A 17452-nucleotide genomic window follows, 5' to 3' on the forward strand; every position below is an offset into this window, starting at 1 on the left:
CAAACACAGGGATGGGGACAGGGAGCAGAGTGTCAGGAGCAGCACAAACACAGGGTTGGGGACAGGGAGCAGAGCGTGGCAGGAGCAGCACAAAGCCATCAGTCACCGCCCGGGGTGTGCGGGCTCAGCCAATCGAAGCAGAGCCTTCACCTCCCGCAGCCCCCGCGCCGCACCGGGGCCGTATTTCCTGCCCCGGTACCGTTCCACCGAGGCATTTATGCTCTCCTTCAAACACCATCTTTCTTCCCTCTCTGCCAGGGCTGACGTTGGCGTTTTTGTGAGAACGATTTTTCTTCGGTTCAGCTCTTGCCACCACCCCCTCTGACCCCAGTCTCCTCCCTGCTTTCTGCTAGGGGCTTCTGTGCTGGAAAATGAGGTGGAAAAAAAAAAAGAGTCAGTCAGGAAAACCATTAAGAAACAGCATAAAATCCACTGCTCTTACCTAATGTTGTTCAACTGATGGGATTACTGCCCACAGGGACCAGAAACTCCCTTCAGGAAACTGCATTCCCCAAGTGCTGGGTGAGCACTGCTGCAGTGAATGAGTCCAGCACTGGGACTCCTGCAGCAGTGAGGATGCTCGGACCATTTGGGGCTCTTTTCTCTCCTTTTCCTTTGGTGTTGCCTCAGTCATGCTGTGAGGTGTTGCCTCAGTCATGCTCATGACTTTGCCCTCCCATGGCTCATTTCTTGAGCTGCTGCCAGTCCTGATCACCATGGGGTTTTCTGGCACTGGTGGGAAGCAGAGAGCCACCAGCCACAGCAGGACCCTGAGCTGCCCTGTGTGCTGCAAGAGGAAATGTGGCATTTGAGTACAATTATTCCTAAGGATTCCAATTATCCTGCAACAGAGTTTGACAAGGAAAAGAAATGGGAAAGCTGAGCAGCAGCAGCTGGCTCTGTGCTCATTAGTTGGTCTTATCTTGGGATTAGATTAGCCCTAGCAGTGATGGGATGAACCCCAAACTCTTCAGGCTAGAGCCTGAGAGCGGGGCTGAAGTTGCAGAGCTGTGCTGGACACTTCAGCCCCCCCAGCCTGGGCTACTGCTGAGTGTTCCCAGAGGTGAACCAAAGCAAAACCTTTTAAATCAGCTCTGATCCCAGCAAAGATTTTCTCTGGGCAGCAAACAAGAGCCAGCAATGACTGATACAGGTGACAAAAGTGCAATTGGAAAGTGGAGCTGCTGCTGAATACCAACAGGGCTGCAGGAGTTCAGTGCTTCCCAGAGGGACAAACGCTGCTGCAGGGCCACACAGCTCCAGTCACCTTCCTGTGGTGGGCATTGTCCATGCTATGGACAGCATTTTCCATCCCCATCCGTCACCCTGCTGGCCAGGGAGCTGCTTCCTCAGTCATGGTTCCCAAATTTGGCCTTTATCTCCATGAAAAAATGAGCAGCCTTTGGAAATGCTCCTGAAAGGTACCCAGGAGGAAAACTGGTACAGAATGGTGAGGATGGTGCAGGAGTAACACCATTTTGCCAGCAGTGCTGCTGGCATCACAGAGCAGTTTGACAGGAAAACTAATGCAAAGCCTCTACTCCCAGCTCCAGTTTGGTGCTGAGAGGGAGGCCTTTGCCTAAGCTTCCCAGAGGTGATGGATGCATGCACCTCAGGATGTTGACTTGCACAGCACAGGTTTCTCTCTTGGGAAGCCCTTTCCCTGCCAGGCATCACTATCCATGAAATCACAGAGTTGTTTGGGTTGGAAAAGTCCATGCAGTGAAACCAACCACCCAACACCACCATGGCCACTGATCCATGTCCCAAAGTGCCACAGCCACATATTCCTTGAACACTTCCAGGGATGGGAACTCTACCACCTGCTTGGGCAGCCTGTGCCAATCCCTGACCACTCTGGCAGCAAATAAATTTATTCTAATCTCCAACCTAATCCTCCCCAGCACAATTCCAGGCCATTTCTTCTCCTCCCATCACCTGATACTGGGGAGAAGAGCCCAACCTCACCACGCTGCAATCTTCTTTTGCTGGACAGATCCTGGGCTGCATCAGAAGTGTGACCAGCAGGTCGAGAGAGGTGATTGTCCCCATCTACTCTGCTCTGCTGAGACCCCACCTGGAGTACTGCATCCAGTTCTGGAGCCTCCATTACAAGAGGGATGTGGAGATGCTGGAGTGTGTCCCGAGCAGGGCCAGGAGGATGCTCAGAGGCTGCAGCAGCTCTGCTGTGAGCACAGCCTGAAAGAGTTGAGGCTGTGCAGGCTGGAGCAGAGGAGGCTCCCAGGGGACCTTCTTGTGGCCTGCCAGAATCTGAAGAGGGCCTACAAAAAATCCAGGGAGAGTTTTTTGGCTATGAGGGAGCAACAGGACTGGGAGGAATGGAGCAAGGCTGGAGGTGGGGAGAGTGAGGCTGGAGGTGAGGAGGAAGTTGTTGAGCAGGAGAGTGGTGAGAGGCTGGAATGGGTTGCCCAGGGAGGTGGTTGAGGCCCCATGGCTGGAGGTGTTTGAGGCCAGGCTGGCTGAGGCTGTGTGCAGCCTGCTCTAGGGTAGGGTGTCCCTGGGCATGGCAGGGGGGTTGGAACTGGCTGCTCCTTGTGCTCCCTTCCAACCCTGCCTGATCCTATCATTCTATTCTATGACTCCTGGCTGGGGAACCATGAAAAGCATCATCTGAAACGTAGTGGGGGGGGGAGGAAAAAGAGGGAAAAAACCTCCACCTAAAAATTTCCTTTCAGATTATTGAACCAACTGTAGTAACCTCTCCCCATTTAATATGTATGACCTGCTCCATGTGCTCCACTCCACTCCAACTGGTGGAACATCTTGCACAGCTACATGAATCATCGGGAGGGTGGCTGGAACATGAGGGGCCAGTTGTAAATGCAAGGAGAGGGAGGAAAAAAAACCCACATCAGCTAGGCACATAAAACATGAACCAACTCTCTCCTTTTGGCTAAGGGATTTTGAAGGGAACCCAGCTCTGAGCACGTGGAAAATCCAGGTGTTGCTGTGAGACCCTGGAGCAGGGAACGCTCCAGGAACGTGGCTGAGGGCAGGAGCCTTTATTAGCTGCTACAGCAGAAACCTGCTCCTAACACCACACTCTTCAGAGCTCTCGTTTAAAGGTGTGCTGGAGCTTGCTGCTTCCTAATTACCTCCTATGTTCTGCATAATTTTTGTTTTTAATTTCAGATGGGAAAACACCACAAACTCACTAATTAATTACTTTTTAACCCCGGCGCAGCAGCCGAAGCAGCCTCCTTGCCACGCAGCCTCTCCGTGGGGAACCATCCCAGCACCAGCAGAAGGGCTAATTTTCATAGTATCACAGTATCATCTGGGTTGGAAGAGACCTCACAGATCATCAAGTCCAACCCTTTACCACAGAGCTCAAGGCCAGACCATGGCACCAAGTGCCACGTCCAGTCCTGCCTTGAACAGCTCCAGGGACGGCGACTCCACCACCTCCCCGGGCAGCCCATTCCAGTGTCCAATGACTCTCTCAGTGAAGAACTTTCTCCTCACCTCCAGCCTAAATCTCCCCTGGCACAGCCTGAGGCTGTGTCCTCTCGTTCTGGTGCTGGCCACCTGAGAGAAGAGAGCAACCTCCTCCTGGCCACAACCCCCCCTCAGGTAGTTGCAGACAGCAATAAGGTCTCCCCTGAGCCTCCTCTTCTCCAGGCTAACCAATCCCAGCTCCCTCAGCCTCTCCTCGTAGAGCTGTGCTCAAGGCCTCTCCCCAGCCTCGTTGCCCTTCTCTGGACACACTCAAGCATCTCAATGTCCCTCCTAAACTGGGGGGCCCAGAACTGAACACAGTACTCAAGGTGTGGTCTAACCAGTGCAGAGTACAGGGGCAGAATGACCTCCCTGCTCCTGCTGACCACACCATTTTGCAGAGATTTCACCCAAAGTCCCCTGGAAATGGAAGAAAAAAAGAAGCCCAAGGGGCTGGACAGTCTGGGGTTGGACTCCAGCAGCAGCCACTCACTGAATCTGGTGGATAAGAAGCTAACCGTGGTACAGCAATGTGCCCTGCTGGCCAAGAAGGCCAATGGGATCCTGGGGGTGTATTAGGAAGAGTGTGTCCAGGAGATCAAAAGATGCTCTCCTCCCCCTCTGCTCTGCCCTGCTGAGGCCTCATCTTGAATGCTGTGTCCAGTTTTGAGCTCCTCAGCTTAAGAGGGACAGGGATCTGCTGGAGAGGGTCCAGCAGAGGACTAGGAGGATGATGAGGGGACTGGAGGGCATGGCTGATGAGGAGAGGCTGAGGGACCTGGGGCTGCTTAGTCTGGAGAAGAGAAGACTTGCAAACATTTATCAAATCCTAAGTATCTGAAGGCTGGTCAGGAGGTGTGTGTGTGGGAACAGGCACTGCCCCCTGGGATAGGACAAGGAGCAATGGGTGTAAGTTGCAGCAAAAGAGGTTCTGCCTCAACACAAGGGGGAACTTCTTTACCGTAAGGGTCACAGAGCACTGGCACAGGCTCCCCAGAGAGGTTGTTTGGTCTCTTTCTATGGTGCGTTTCCAGGCCTGTCTGGATGTGTTCCTCTGTGATCTGGGTTAGATAGGATTGTCCTGCCCTGGCAGGGGTGGTGGACTCAATGATCTCCTTGGATCCCTTCCAACCCCTGACATCCTATAAGCCTCTGAATCCAACCCTGGCAGTGGCTGCCCAGGAGCAGAACCTGTGGCTGAGGTGACACCAAGCAGTGATGGATGGACTTCATATTTTAAAAGCCCGTGAGCTGCTGAAGAGAAAATGGTTAGAGAATCTAAAGCAGCTCAAAGTACCACAGGGGGTGTGGGGGAGGAGTAAAAATCATACAATAAGAAGTCAAAAGGAAGGGGGCGGTGGCAGTGCTGCCAAGCCCACAGTCAGCTCCTGGCTGGCTCCAGGGTCAGCTCCTGAATTCTCTATGCTGGGCCTTGTTCCTGAAGTTTCCAGAAAGCCCAGCAGGTTTGGCTGGCAGGCTCTGTGCCCTCTGCCCTGCTCCTGCCAGCTGCCCTATTTTTCTCACTGGAAACATCCAGTTCAGTTTTACCCAATTCCATCAGGGGCCAACAATGCTTTGGGCTCAGGGCAGGCTGCTGAATCCAGGGGGACCTTCCCTGTGAGGGTCTGGGTTCCTGGGGCAGGTGAATCACTTGCTGCCTGGCACAGCCAAGCTGGGAACCCTTTCTTCCTTTGTTTTTATGAATCATTCATGTTTTCATCAACTTAAAAAGCAAACAGGCGAATGTAAACGTCGGAGTTTTAAATGGGAACACATCGACGTGAAAACAAACAGGGGTTTAATTTCCTTCCCTGTAATTCCTGCTGAATGCATGGTAATGAGGAGGGGGAGCTCAGTGCTGTTGACAGAAGCTGGGGTAATGAGGCACACGCCTGGACTGGTGATGAGGAAGAGGAGAGTGAGCACAGCCTGGCGCAGGGCTGCCCGATGCCAATACCATCATCCCTATCCCACTCTGCCAGCATTGATGCCCCCATCCCACTCTGCCCAATGCTGCCATCTCACCCTACCCAATATTATCATAGAATGATAGAATCAACCAGGTTGGAAGAGACCTCCAAGATCATCCAGTCCAACCTATCACCCAGCCCTATCCAGTCAACCAGACCATGGCACTAAGTGCCTCATCCAGTCTTTTCTTGAAGACCTCCAGGGACGGTGCCTCCACCACCTCCCTGGGCAGCCCATTCCAATGCCAATCACTCTCTCTGGGAAGAACTTCTTCCTAATATCCAGCCTATACCTACCCTGGCACAACTTGAGACTGTGTCCCCTTGTTCTATTGCTGGTTGCCTGGGAGAAGAGGCCACCCCCCCACCTGGCTACAATGCCCCTTCAGGTAGTTGTAGACAGTAATAAGATCACCCCTGAGCCTCCTCTTCTCCAGGTTAAACAGGCCCAGCTCCCTCAACCTCTCCTCATAGGATTTGTGCTCCAGGCCCCTCACCAGCTTTGTTGCCCTTCTCTGGACATGTTCCAGCACCTCAACATCCTTCTTGAATTGAGGGGCCCAGAACTGGACATCATCTCCAAGCAGGTCTGAGGGGGATGTCCAGGTGACCCCGAGAGGTGTTGGGCCAAGGTGAGCCATGGATGGAGGTGGCAGAGCAGGGTCAGGGCAGTTCAGGACTGCTTCAGTCCTGGGACACATCTGCTGAGGACCATGGCTGTTCCTTGCCTGTGCCAGCTGCGTGGTGCCATGTGCTGCCAGAGCCTGGTGAGCTGTTTGCACCCCTCATGCTCCATCAATCATTTTTTCATAGAGTTGGAAGATTATAGCTCCTCACGCAGTACCTCCAGTCCAGCTTGTCAGGGGAAAACTCCGGGGAGAAATTCAGGGAGATGTATTAAAGCCATCCAACACTTTCTCCATGGCAACTGGGACCAGTGCAAATCCCATCAGCCCTGCCTGGAGCAGGATGAGAGCTCCTCTGCAGCTCTTACAGGCACCCAGATAGCAGCAGATAGAGAGAAACATCTTCATTAGCTTGAGACACTTCCAGACCACGACCCACGATAGTGCAGCATTAACGCCAACCACTTAGCACTTATGAAATGCCCTCGTGTGGGGCTCCTCAGCAGCTCACCTCAGCCTCCTCCCAGCTGGTCTGAGGGATCTTCCATCATCAGGGACGCATCCAGACGCTGGAGCAGACAGGCCAGGGAGCGATGCTATCGGGCAGCGTAACCGCAGCTGCAGGCAGGACAGCACTGAACCGCCTGGCAGAGATCAAAGAAGAGCATCTCCACAACAATGCATAATTAATGACACCATTATTAACTTCCAAGGTCCTGATCTGTTTGTTGTGGCATCCTCTGCGTGGCAGGGAGAGCCAGACAAAGCATGAGTAGGAGCTCCTGCTGTAAGGAGCAGATTTCCAGCGTTTGATACCCAAAGTTACAGCCCCAGAGTACATGGGAAAGGGCTTTAAAAATAGCCCCGGGTCTGTGTCATGGCCACTGCCAGCCAGAGCTTGTCCTACATTCCTGGCTGCTTTAATCCCTCAGACCAATGAAAAATCCCTGCTCATCCTCCTGGCAGGTGAGCTCCAAGTTCCAGCTTAGAGAAGAACCTTTCCTGTAATTAAGGGCTTCACCCTCCCCAGCAGCAGCAGCAGCAGCCTCTGCTCACCACAGGGCTGGTTTTGGCTGCTGCAGCCTCACAGGGCTGGTTTTGGCTGCTGCAGCCTCCTCTCTGTAGTGCAGCATCTCCTGGGTGCTCACCACAAGTGGGCTTGGCCACAGTGGCAAGCAGGCTTCCTCAGGCCACCACACCGAGCTGGATGGCAACCTTGACATGCCACCACATCAGCCACACTGCCTGCACGAAGCCAAGAGGAGTGAGGTCACAAGGAGCAGGGCTCTGTCGGTGCCACCCAGCCACAAGCCTCATTCTCCGAGGAGAAAATCCTGGTTTGAACCACTGGAGCAAATCTGCAATTTCACTCCCACCCAAGCCACCAGCCCAGCCCCTTTGAAGTCTGCCATGCCCAATCCATTATTAATCACTGCAAATCTGGTCTAATCTCTACAAGCACATCCAGCACCCCACCAGCAGCCCCGGTGCCAACGTGCTGCAGGGAGCCCTGTGCCAGGGCAGCTCTGGTGCCTCCTCTCCACACAGCACCTCCCAGCAGCAAGATTCAAACAACAGCAGGCTCCACCTGGTGCAGTCCTTTTCATTTCAGACCATGGTCTAATGCGTGACAGATTCAGTGCTGCCAGACAGCTTGGATTTGCAGCATCCTTTCTTTCCAATGCTTTACTTTTTTTGCTCCTAATAATCCCTGTGAGGCATCAAATGTCCCCACTTGGGTTCCCAGCTTCATGCCAAGGCAGGAAAATAATGTTCTGCTTCCTACCCAAAACTTCAAGGCAGATCCTGAAAGTTGTCCTGAGCAGGAGCATGGCTGAAGGAATCCAGCAGTGCTGGCCTAGGGAGGACTTGCTGGTTGAGAACTGAGAGCTGGGATGGGATGAGGAGAAAGAGAAGTCATAGAATGGTTTAGGTTGGAAGGGACCTCAAGGATCAGCCAGTTCCAACCCCCTGACATAGGCAGGGACACCTCACACTAGAACAGGTTGCTCGAGGACTCATCCAACCTGGCCTTGAGCATCTTCAGGGAGGTTGTGGAATCACATTGGGTGATTCTGTGCTCCACAGCCTCCCTGGGCAACCTGTGCCAGTCTCTCACCACCCTCACTGCAAAGAACCCTTTCCTAACATCCAGTTTCAGTCTTCCCTCTGCCAGTTCAAACCCATTACCCCTCATCCTGTCATTACAAGGCCTTGTCAATAGTCCCTCCCCAGCCTTCCTGTAGCCCCCTTCAGATACTGCAAGGCCACTCCAAGGTCTCCTCCAAGCCTTCTCTTCTCCAAGCTGGAGAGACACAAATCTTGTAACCTGCCCTCATAGCAGAGCTGCTGCAGCCCTCTGAGCATCTTGGTGGCCTCCTCTGGACTGGCTCCAACACTTCCATGTCCTTCATGTGCTGGGGGCTCCAGGACGGCACCCAGGACTGCAGGTGGGGTCTGAGGAGAGCAGAGTAAAGGGGCACAACCCCTCCCTTGCCCTGCTGCCCACACTGCTCTTGCTGCAGCCCAGCACAGGGTTGCTCTCTGGGCTGCACTCACTGCAGGCTCCTGTTGAGCTTTTCATCACCCCAGACCCCCAGGGTCTCTTCCTCAGGGCTGCTCTCAGCCATTCCCCACCCAGCCTGGAGTTGTGCTTGGGACTGTGCTGACCCAGCTGCAGAACCTTACATTTGGCCTTGTTGAATTTCATGAGGTTGACCTGGGCACTCTTCTGCAGCCTGTCCAGGTCCCTCTGGATGGATCCCTGCCAGGGGATTCCTGGAGCTGCTCCTTGGAGACACAGCAGCCACACTGCTGTTACTCATAAGGCCACAGCTGCCAGCCTGGACCTTTCATCAGCAAGATGCTGATGGCTCCTCTAGATCCACCTCGATGGCAGAGCCCTGGCACTGGGGCTGGTGTTGCCCCTTGCTCACCACACACCTCCTCAAGCTGAGCAGGACCGGGCAGGAGGAGCAGTGCAGGCTGCAGCCAGGCGCCAGCTCCTTTTGTCTCGGCTGACAAACGAGTCTCAGCTCCAAGAGCAATTTAGTCTGGGAATAAACATCCAAGTCCCCACTGCTAGGGCTGAGGCACTAAATGAGCTGAGCAGGAGGAGGCTGCGGCGAGCTCAGCTTCCAGGCACTTGGTTTTCACTTGACTTCCTCAGCTGGCAGCTCGCAGCGGACTCAACCCTCTCCAAGAGGAGCAGCTCCTTCCTACTCGTGCCAAGGACTCTGGCCAGAAAAAGCCTTCCCCCTCCTCCCCCCTCCTTGATGCTGCTCATTAATTTTGTTTGTTTTCTTTTTTTAAAGCTTTTGCTACTTCTCTAATTAGGAAGCCACTGAAGGGGGGGGGGGGGGGGGGAGGAAATAAAGAAGCCAAAAAAAGGAGGAAAACTCAAGGTACAAAACTCAGCTGGAGCCATCCCTGCTGAGCTGCCCAAACCCCTCCTTAGCGATGGTGTGGGCAGCGAGGCCACCACACCTTCACCTTCCTCCTCCTCTGAAGGTAACTCGTTTAGTGCCTCAGCCACGTTGATAAACTGACAATAAAAATGCAGAGGGAGCTGGAGTTGGGTCGATTTGTTTCAATATTTCTGACAGAGCTGCCACAGAAGCCGGAGCTGGGGACCCAACAATGCGATTGCCTGCCGGGGCAGCGGCGCGGCACCGCCTATCAATTATGCTTAAATGCCACAGAGATAATGAGGCTGCACCCGAGAAGATTTATCTCCCTTTTTCTTGCTCTGAAAACGCTCCCAGGCAGTGATCTGATGTGACACAACCTTCCTGACAAGATCAGGCCTCTGCAGAGGTGTTACTCTGTACCCATGCTGAGGATAGAGCTGGGGACCCAAACTCCAGAGCTGCTTTTCCTCCCTCGGTCCCCATTTCCTCAGTTCTGAGGCCAGAGCCAGGCTCTAACAAGTGAAAATCAGAATATTAATGTTCACCTCTTGGGGAGTACTTGGAGATGCCACTTCCAATGAAGGAGGGCATTCATTTCACTGCTTGTAAGAGACACACAGGCAGGTTCCATCACCATCAGGGAGATGTGCAGAGCTGGCTGCTGGCAGCCAAGAGCAGAAAGAGTCAATTTTTCTCCTTCCATTTACCAAAAGAAAAATCCTCCTCATCTGCCTGCTCTCTCCGAGAGGATTTCGAGCTGGAGTTCAGCATTCCTAACACTTCCCTATATTTAGAATCCCTCCCAGCATGTGGTGTGCACTGATTTTGGTAAATAAACTGCTGGGGGCTTCCCCTTCCCTTCGTTCCGGGGCACGTGTGCGACCCACGGGAGGGGAGTTCCTGATGGTTCAAATCAGGCTCTGCCTCGGTGCCTGGAGTGCAGCAATTGCTAATTGAGTCTCTTGGGGCTCCCAACACTTCTCAGCCTTGCTACCTGATTGCAAGCAGCTCATTAGTTGGCTTCTGAAAAGCTGCCACCCATCACCTCCGCATAGGGCTGGACAGATGGGAAGGGGATGTGGCATCACCCCGTGTGCTCTGCTTCTCCTCACAGCATCCCACCCCTGCCATGAGCTCACCCAGCCCTCTTGCAGGGGCACAGGCTGGTGTTTGGCCAAGTTTAACATCCACAGCTGTATTTCACCCAATCCAGCAGAAGATGAGGAGAGAAGAACTCTCCTCCGACCTGCCTTGCCTTTGCCCCAGGGTGGGATGTGACCCCCGAGATGGCAGGAGGAGAGGAATCCCAGAGGGCACACGTGAGGGCCATGCCACCTCCTCCTGGCTCTTGACACAATTCCCTGCAGGAGGAAATGAATGGCAGGGGCTGCGGAATGACAGGAGGTTGGCTGCAATACCAAACTGCTCCAAAAATAGCTTTCCCCAGCCAGAGCTGGGCTATTTTTAGAGCTCTGAAGCATCACATTGACAAGAGAGGGGTCAAAGTTACCTTTAAGCTTCTGAGATGCCTTTGCCCTTGTGCAAGCACCTTGGCTGCTCAGACAGCTACTGAACCTAATGCCACCAGCAGCTGGATTGGCATGGTCCTGGCTCCCAGCTCCCTCTGGAGCTTCAGAGCCTGGGCAGGGTCAGCTGGGACATGGCCACACTCTGTCCATCTAATGGATGGCTTTCTTCTGCACCCCACACAGATGACTCCTGTTTGTGGGCAGAATCCACAATTTAAAGCCTCACAGAAAACCTCCAGGCAGGGAATTCCCTGCCAGAGCAGGGCTCTTGTGCCAGAGCTACACACAGGAGGAACTCCCTGGGTGTTGGGATGCTCTTCCCCTGCTCTGACAGACACCAAAGGATGGGCAGGTAAATTAAACTCTCAGAGATCTGAGAGCTGCTCGAGTGGTGGGGACACAGTGGGGGCCCAGCTGGAGCAGTGGGAGCAGCAGTAAGTGGAGCAGGGCATGTGTAGAACCAACTCCTCTGGCTGCCCCAGCAACCAAGCCACCATCTGCATCTCAAACCACCCCAGCTCCCAGCAGCCATTCCCCCTCTTCTACCTTTCTTGCTCTACACAGTTCCAGGATGAATAATGCAAAGCAGCTGCTCAGCAGCACCACACATGAGGGCTTCCTACCCCCACAAACCTACACATCTCCTGTGGGGAGTCTTCCCACCAAGACAACTGAGCACCTGCTGCCCACAGCTTCTGCTGGCAGCTCTGAGGGATAGGAGGGAAAGTTTCTTTCCTGCAACAGAAACTGAAGGGTGCTGGAACAGGCCCAGGGAAGCAGTGGAGTTACCATCCCTGGACACATCCAAGGAATGTATGGTCATGGCACCTGGGGACATGGTCTAGTGGTCATGGAGGTGTTGGGTGGGAAGCTGGATTTGATTAGCTTGGAGAGAGCTTTTCCAACCTTAATGTCTCTGTGATAACCTTTAACTACAACATCTACCCATGCCAATGAACCTGCTCCTGGTGGAGGGTTCCTGCCCAACCCAGCTCTGCATCACATTGGGATGCTGAAATTCAAAGACCTCAGACTTGTTCATAGCAAGCAATAAAATAACAGGGATATGGCAGCCTCCTTTCCCAGCACTGATCAGCAGGACACCAGGAACGCTGCCTCTCTGTCCTCTGCATGCAAAAGGGAATGGCATGTCCCTAGTGACACCTCTGATCCAGTCCCTGCTGCCTCATAGCTTTTCTCTGCCCAAATTAAACCCACATCTCCACAGAGTTCCTGGCACCAGACCTTGCACTGCTTCCTTTAGAAGTAAGCAAATTAGCTGAGGAGGGAAACAGCTTCCCCAGCAGCCTGCTCTGAGTGCTGGGAGCAGATTGGCTCACACCTGAGCCACCTCCACTGCGTTGCAGTTTGAAACGTCCTCCTGGCTGAAGGGGAAAGAGAATCTAGGTACAAACTAACTACTTGGTCTCTTGTCTGGTGTCCTTGCAATAGAGCAGCAGCCAAACCCAGCAGAGAGCTGACAGTGCCCAACCACAGCTCCTGCTGCCCATTCCACTGTGCCACTGCCCGTCCCACCCTGCCCACCACTGTGGGCTTTGCTCACCCATTCTGCTGGATCGTGGCTGGCTTCTGCTTGTTCCCAAGCTGCCTTCTCACGGGAGCAGCCGAGGCACCAGCCAGGGCTGGGCAGGGATGCCCTCAAGGGCTGCGAGGTCAGCACCACACACAGCACCACTGGCAAAGCTGCTGCTGTTCTGCGGAGCAGGGCAGTGGCTTGCCCAGGGATCGTCCTGTTGTGGCTCACTTCCGAGGTGCCTCTGCCTGTCTCCTCTAACCTCAGTCCCACACAGAATCCAAGGGAAATGCTGCTTTCCCTAGGCTTGGGGCATAGCTTCTCTGCTCTGGCACAGCAGAGAACAAAGGAAAGAGGCTGAGAAAGCAACAAGAGACATCTTCTCCTCTAATGGGGTAGTTTATAACTCAGCATCTGCCAGCTCAGCAGCTCCTGCGGCAGCTGAGGGCAGTTTCCCAAGTGAGCCCATCCCACCCACAGCTGATCTCACTCATCACCCTTGCACTGGGGCAGAGGTTACTGCTTCATGTAAGAGAATCCTCCTCCTTCTCCCAGGGAGGTTGTGGCTGGGTGTGAGGAGGAAGTTCTTGACAGAGAGAGTGATTGGCACTGGATTGGCTGCCCAAGGAGGTGGTGGAGTTGCCATCCCTGGAGATGTTCAAGGCAAGCCTGGATGGGGCACTTAGTGCCATGATCTGGTTGATTGGCCAGGGCTGGGTGCTAGGTTGGGCTGGATGAGCTTGCAGCTCTCTTCCAACCTGCCTGATTCTGTGATTCTATGATTTTGCCTTCCACATCCCCTAACTCACAAAGAACCCATCTGTACCTAAACCACTGACAGCTTCCCATCAGCACCACACCTCCCTTAGCTGCCTTTGCTGCTGGGTGTTTGCTTTTAGGTTCTGCTTTTATCACACAGAAATCTTCCACCAAGCCCAAGGAAGAGGCTTTGCTGCATTTCAGTCACTGAATCCTCTCTTTAGAGGCCTCTCTTTGCCTGTGCCCAAATGCCAGCCACTATTTGCAGAGCAGCTCAGCTCCTGTATGGGGCACAACAATTGGAAAGATCCTGGAAAAGGGAAGATTTAGACAGGAAGAAATGCTTTACAGTAAGAGTGGGGAGACACTGAAACAGGTTGCCTAGGGAGGTTGTGGGTACCCCCTCCCTGGAGGTCTTCAAAGCCAGATTGGATCTTTAAGGTCCCTTCCAACCCAACCCATGTCAGCATTCTTTGACATTTCTGGAAGCAGCACCACAAGAGTCATCGAAATGAACTTTATCATTGTTGTCACCTCCCACTGATTGCCACTTGCCTGGGATACAGCAGGACCTGACTGAGACTTCCCACCCCTACAGCACAGCCCAGGGAATGCCAACAGAGCTCAGGACACTTGGGAATTCCAACAGGGTGAGAGCTTTGGTTAGCAGGAGGCTGGAAGAGGGGGGCTGGCTGCTCTGTGGTGGTGCTGGCTGAGCAGCCCAAGGAACAGGAGTTTTCTCTCAATGCAAATTGTTGGCTTCCACCAGAAAATGGAATTATTTCCATTTATCCATCTTTAATGAGGATCGTGAGAGCGTGGCACGGAGCCACCGCTGCCAGGATGCCAGCAGGCAGCTGGAGCTGGAGCACCTCTGGGTCCTGGCCCCTTGGTTGTCTTCTCCACCACCATTTCCCAGAGCCCAACAGCCAAAGGTCAGCACTAAAGATGTGAAATGCATCCTGCCCCCCCCCCCCCCCCCCCCCCAGCTTCCCCACGCCTGGCTGCCCAGGGCTGCAGATGGGTGGGATGGGCTGAGCTGTGAGACCGAAACTCGCTCATTAACAAGCTGTTAAATAATTAATAAGTTTATATATAATTGCTTCTGTGTACAGAATCTCACATTCCTCAGAAAACTATCATCAATTTTCAGTTAGTTCCACTCGAGGAGGCAAGGGCTGAAGCTCTCCTTTGAGCAGATGAATATTTATGCTGTGCTTGTTCTGTCTTGGGCTGGGAAGAGTGGATTGTTTGTCTTCCCAGCGCACACAGAGCGTGGGTGGTGGGATCAAGGTGGGTGGTGGGATCCACACAGGCCTGTCCCTGTTGCCCATTGGCTGCTCTGCATCATCCACCTCTGCTCGCTGCTCTCTGAGGCGCTGCAAAGTTTGGTCAGCCCAAACTTTGGAGATCAGCTCACGGCTCCCAAACGCTGCCAGCACTTGGGCCCCTGTTTCTGGGAGCACCCTTGGCAGCACTTGTGAGGTTATTGATCTGTTTATCTACTGCTTCACGTCCCCAGGATGGGGATGGGCAAGCAGAGGAGGGGATGAGAGTGTGGGGGCGATGCTGACCCAAGGTGATGTGCATCACCTGCCGCAGCGCTGGCAGCGTTCCCCTTTCCTCTGCTTCTCCAGACTTTTATGCTTCCTCCACTGCCCGTAACTTAGCCTCAAGGTCATTACCATCATTTAAACTCAAAGCAGTCCCAGTTTGGTAGGAAAAAATGCCTAAATGTGGCCAGATGACAGCCTGTAACTACTGCCTGTGCCATTGCCACAGAGATGCAGGCAGAGGCAGTATGGCACCGGGACTGCTCGCTGGAGAAGTGTCCTTTGTAGCAGCACAGCTGCCCAGCCCCTGAGCCAACCACCTCTGCCAGCAGCCAGCTCTCCTGCAACCTAGGGTTCACAGAATCACAGAAACATCCAGGTTGGAAAAGCCCTTCAGGATCACCAAGTCCAACCTAGAGCCCTACTCTACAAGATTTACCTTAAGCCATAGCCCCCCAAGCACCACATCCAAACAACCCTTAAACACAGCCAGGCTGGGTGACTTCACCATCTCCCTGGGCAGCTCATTCCAGTCCCTGACCACTCTCTTCACAAAAAATCTTTTTCCTAATGTCCAGTCTAAACCTCCCCAGCCTCAGCTTGAGGTCATTCCCCCTTGTTCTGTCTCAAATTACCTGTGAGAAGAGCCCAGCAGCAGCCTCTCCATAATGTTCCTTCAGGCAGCTGTACACAGCAATGAGGTCTCCCCTCAGCCTCCTCTGTTTCACACTACCCATCCCCATCTCCCTCAGCTGCTCCTCACAGGATTTATTCTCTAGGCCCTTGACCAGCTTCCTTGCCCTCCTCTGAACCCCCTCCAGCAGGTTGTGGGCATCCCTTGCAGTGACATTTGCCATGGCAAGCCTCATGTCTGAGTGGGTACCAGTCACAGAAATCCTACCAAGGACTCTCCTGTCCCGCAGGCAGCTGTGGCAGCTGAGCCACCCACCTGGGCAGTGGGCATGCTGCAAGGTCTCCTGGTGGAAATGAGCCCCCAATGGGGCTGGTGAGTGTTGGGTGTTGCACTGGTTAGACCACACCTTGAGTACTGTGTTCAGTTCTGGGCCCCCCAGTTTAGGAGGGACATTGAGATGCTTGAGCGTGTCCGGAGAAGGGCAACGAGGCTGGGGAGAGGCCTTGAGCACAGCCCTACGAGGAGAGGCTGAGGGAGCTGGGGTTGGTTAGCCTGGAGAAGAGGAGGCTCAGTGGGGGACCTTATTGCTGTCTACAGCTACCTGAGAGGAGGTTGTGGCCAGGAGGAGGTTGCTCTCTTCTCTCAGGTGGCCAGCACCAGAACGAGAGGACACAGCCTCAAGCTGTGCCAGGGGAAATTTAGGCTGGAGGTGAGGAGAAAGTTCTTCCCTGAGAGAGTCATTGGACACTGGAATGGGCTGCCCGGGGAGGTGGTGGAGTCGCCGTCCCTGGAGCTGTTCAAGGCAGGACTGGACGTGGCACTTGGTGCCATGGTCTGGCCTTGAGCTCTGTGCTAAAGGGTTGGACTTGATGATCTGTGAGGTCTCTTCCAACCTTGGTGACACTGTGACACTGTGATACTGTGTGCAGCACCAGCAAGTGGGGGTGTGGGGGCTTCAGAAACGCTTCTTTGCCACAGGAGGGGCAGAGGTGGCTGCCTCCACGGCAAGGTGCAGATCCCTACCCTGGGAAGGATATGACTCAGTGCCACGACTGCTCGATGCCAAAGCCCCCCCGAGCTGCACAGGAGCCTTTTTTGATCTCGGAACGCTCTTCCTTTCATTTTAAACCGCAACTCCTCAGCTTCCACTCTGTAAGAAGAAGTCCTGCAGCAGCCTCAGCTCGCGGCAGAAATTAAATATTTTGACTTTTCTGTTTATTCCTGGGGTGTTTTTTTTTGGGTTGTTGTTGGTGTTTTTTTTCCGAGTGTGTTCTGAGTGAATAATAAATCCGGGTTTGAGGTGGCTGGAGCTGCTTCCTCTGACACACAGGGCGAGGTAGAAACAAACACATCTGCTGCTGCTCCATCTAGCTCTGGAATAAAAGGAGCTGCGGTTTTAACGGCGAGAGAAAAAAAAAAAGACTAATTGTAATTACCGCGGCTCTCACCGGCGCTAATTAGCGGAACGTTTAAGCAGCCGCTAAGAGCCAGCGCTGCGCGGCGCAGGCTCTGCCACCGGCTCTGCGTGGGCTGCCAGCAGCAGGCTGCGCTGGGGTTGCGTCCTCTCGGTTCTCCTTGGGCACACCTTGGACACCCGGAGGGCACTTCCATCCCGTGGGAGTCGCAGCCAGCAGAGAGCTGCAAGAGGACAGAGCTGGAGGAAGGGGGAGGATGGGGCCGTGGGTGCTTAGCCATGCCGAGTGGGTGCTGCGCCAGCAGCAGCTCCTGATGGAGCTTGGGGGGAGATATTTCCACATCCTTTGCTCATCAGGCTGCCTGTGGGGATGGAGCTGGGAGGGGGGGATCGGGGAGCTGGGAGAGGGGGAACCGTGCACTGGGAGGGGGGGGATCCCTGCGCTCGGAGTGGGCGTCCAGGTGCTGAGAGGGGGGAATCCGTGTGCTTGGAGGGGGGGATCTGGGTGCTGGGAGGGGGATCCGTGCGCTGGGAGGGGGGATCTGTGCGCTGGAAGGGGGGGAT

The 17452-nt window shown here is 54.1% G+C and overlaps 1 long non-coding RNA gene across 1 annotated transcript; it reads right to left on the reverse strand.

The window, feature by feature from the left end:
* Window positions 1–682: 682 nt before the first annotated feature.
* Window positions 683–12879, reverse strand: LOC135190455 (uncharacterized). Its single transcript, XR_010308525.1, has 3 exons — window positions 12559–12879; window positions 6567–6699; window positions 683–787 (listed from the first exon to the last, which is right to left on the reverse strand). It is a non-coding gene; the product is annotated as an uncharacterized LOC135190455 (long non-coding RNA).
* Between the last annotated feature and the right edge of the window lie 4573 nt (window positions 12880–17452).

This window comes from Pogoniulus pusillus, chromosome 36 (genome assembly GCF_015220805.1).
Source record: "Pogoniulus pusillus isolate bPogPus1 chromosome 36, bPogPus1.pri, whole genome shotgun sequence".
In the NCBI taxonomy this organism is placed as follows: domain Eukaryota; kingdom Metazoa; phylum Chordata; class Aves; order Piciformes; family Lybiidae; genus Pogoniulus; species Pogoniulus pusillus.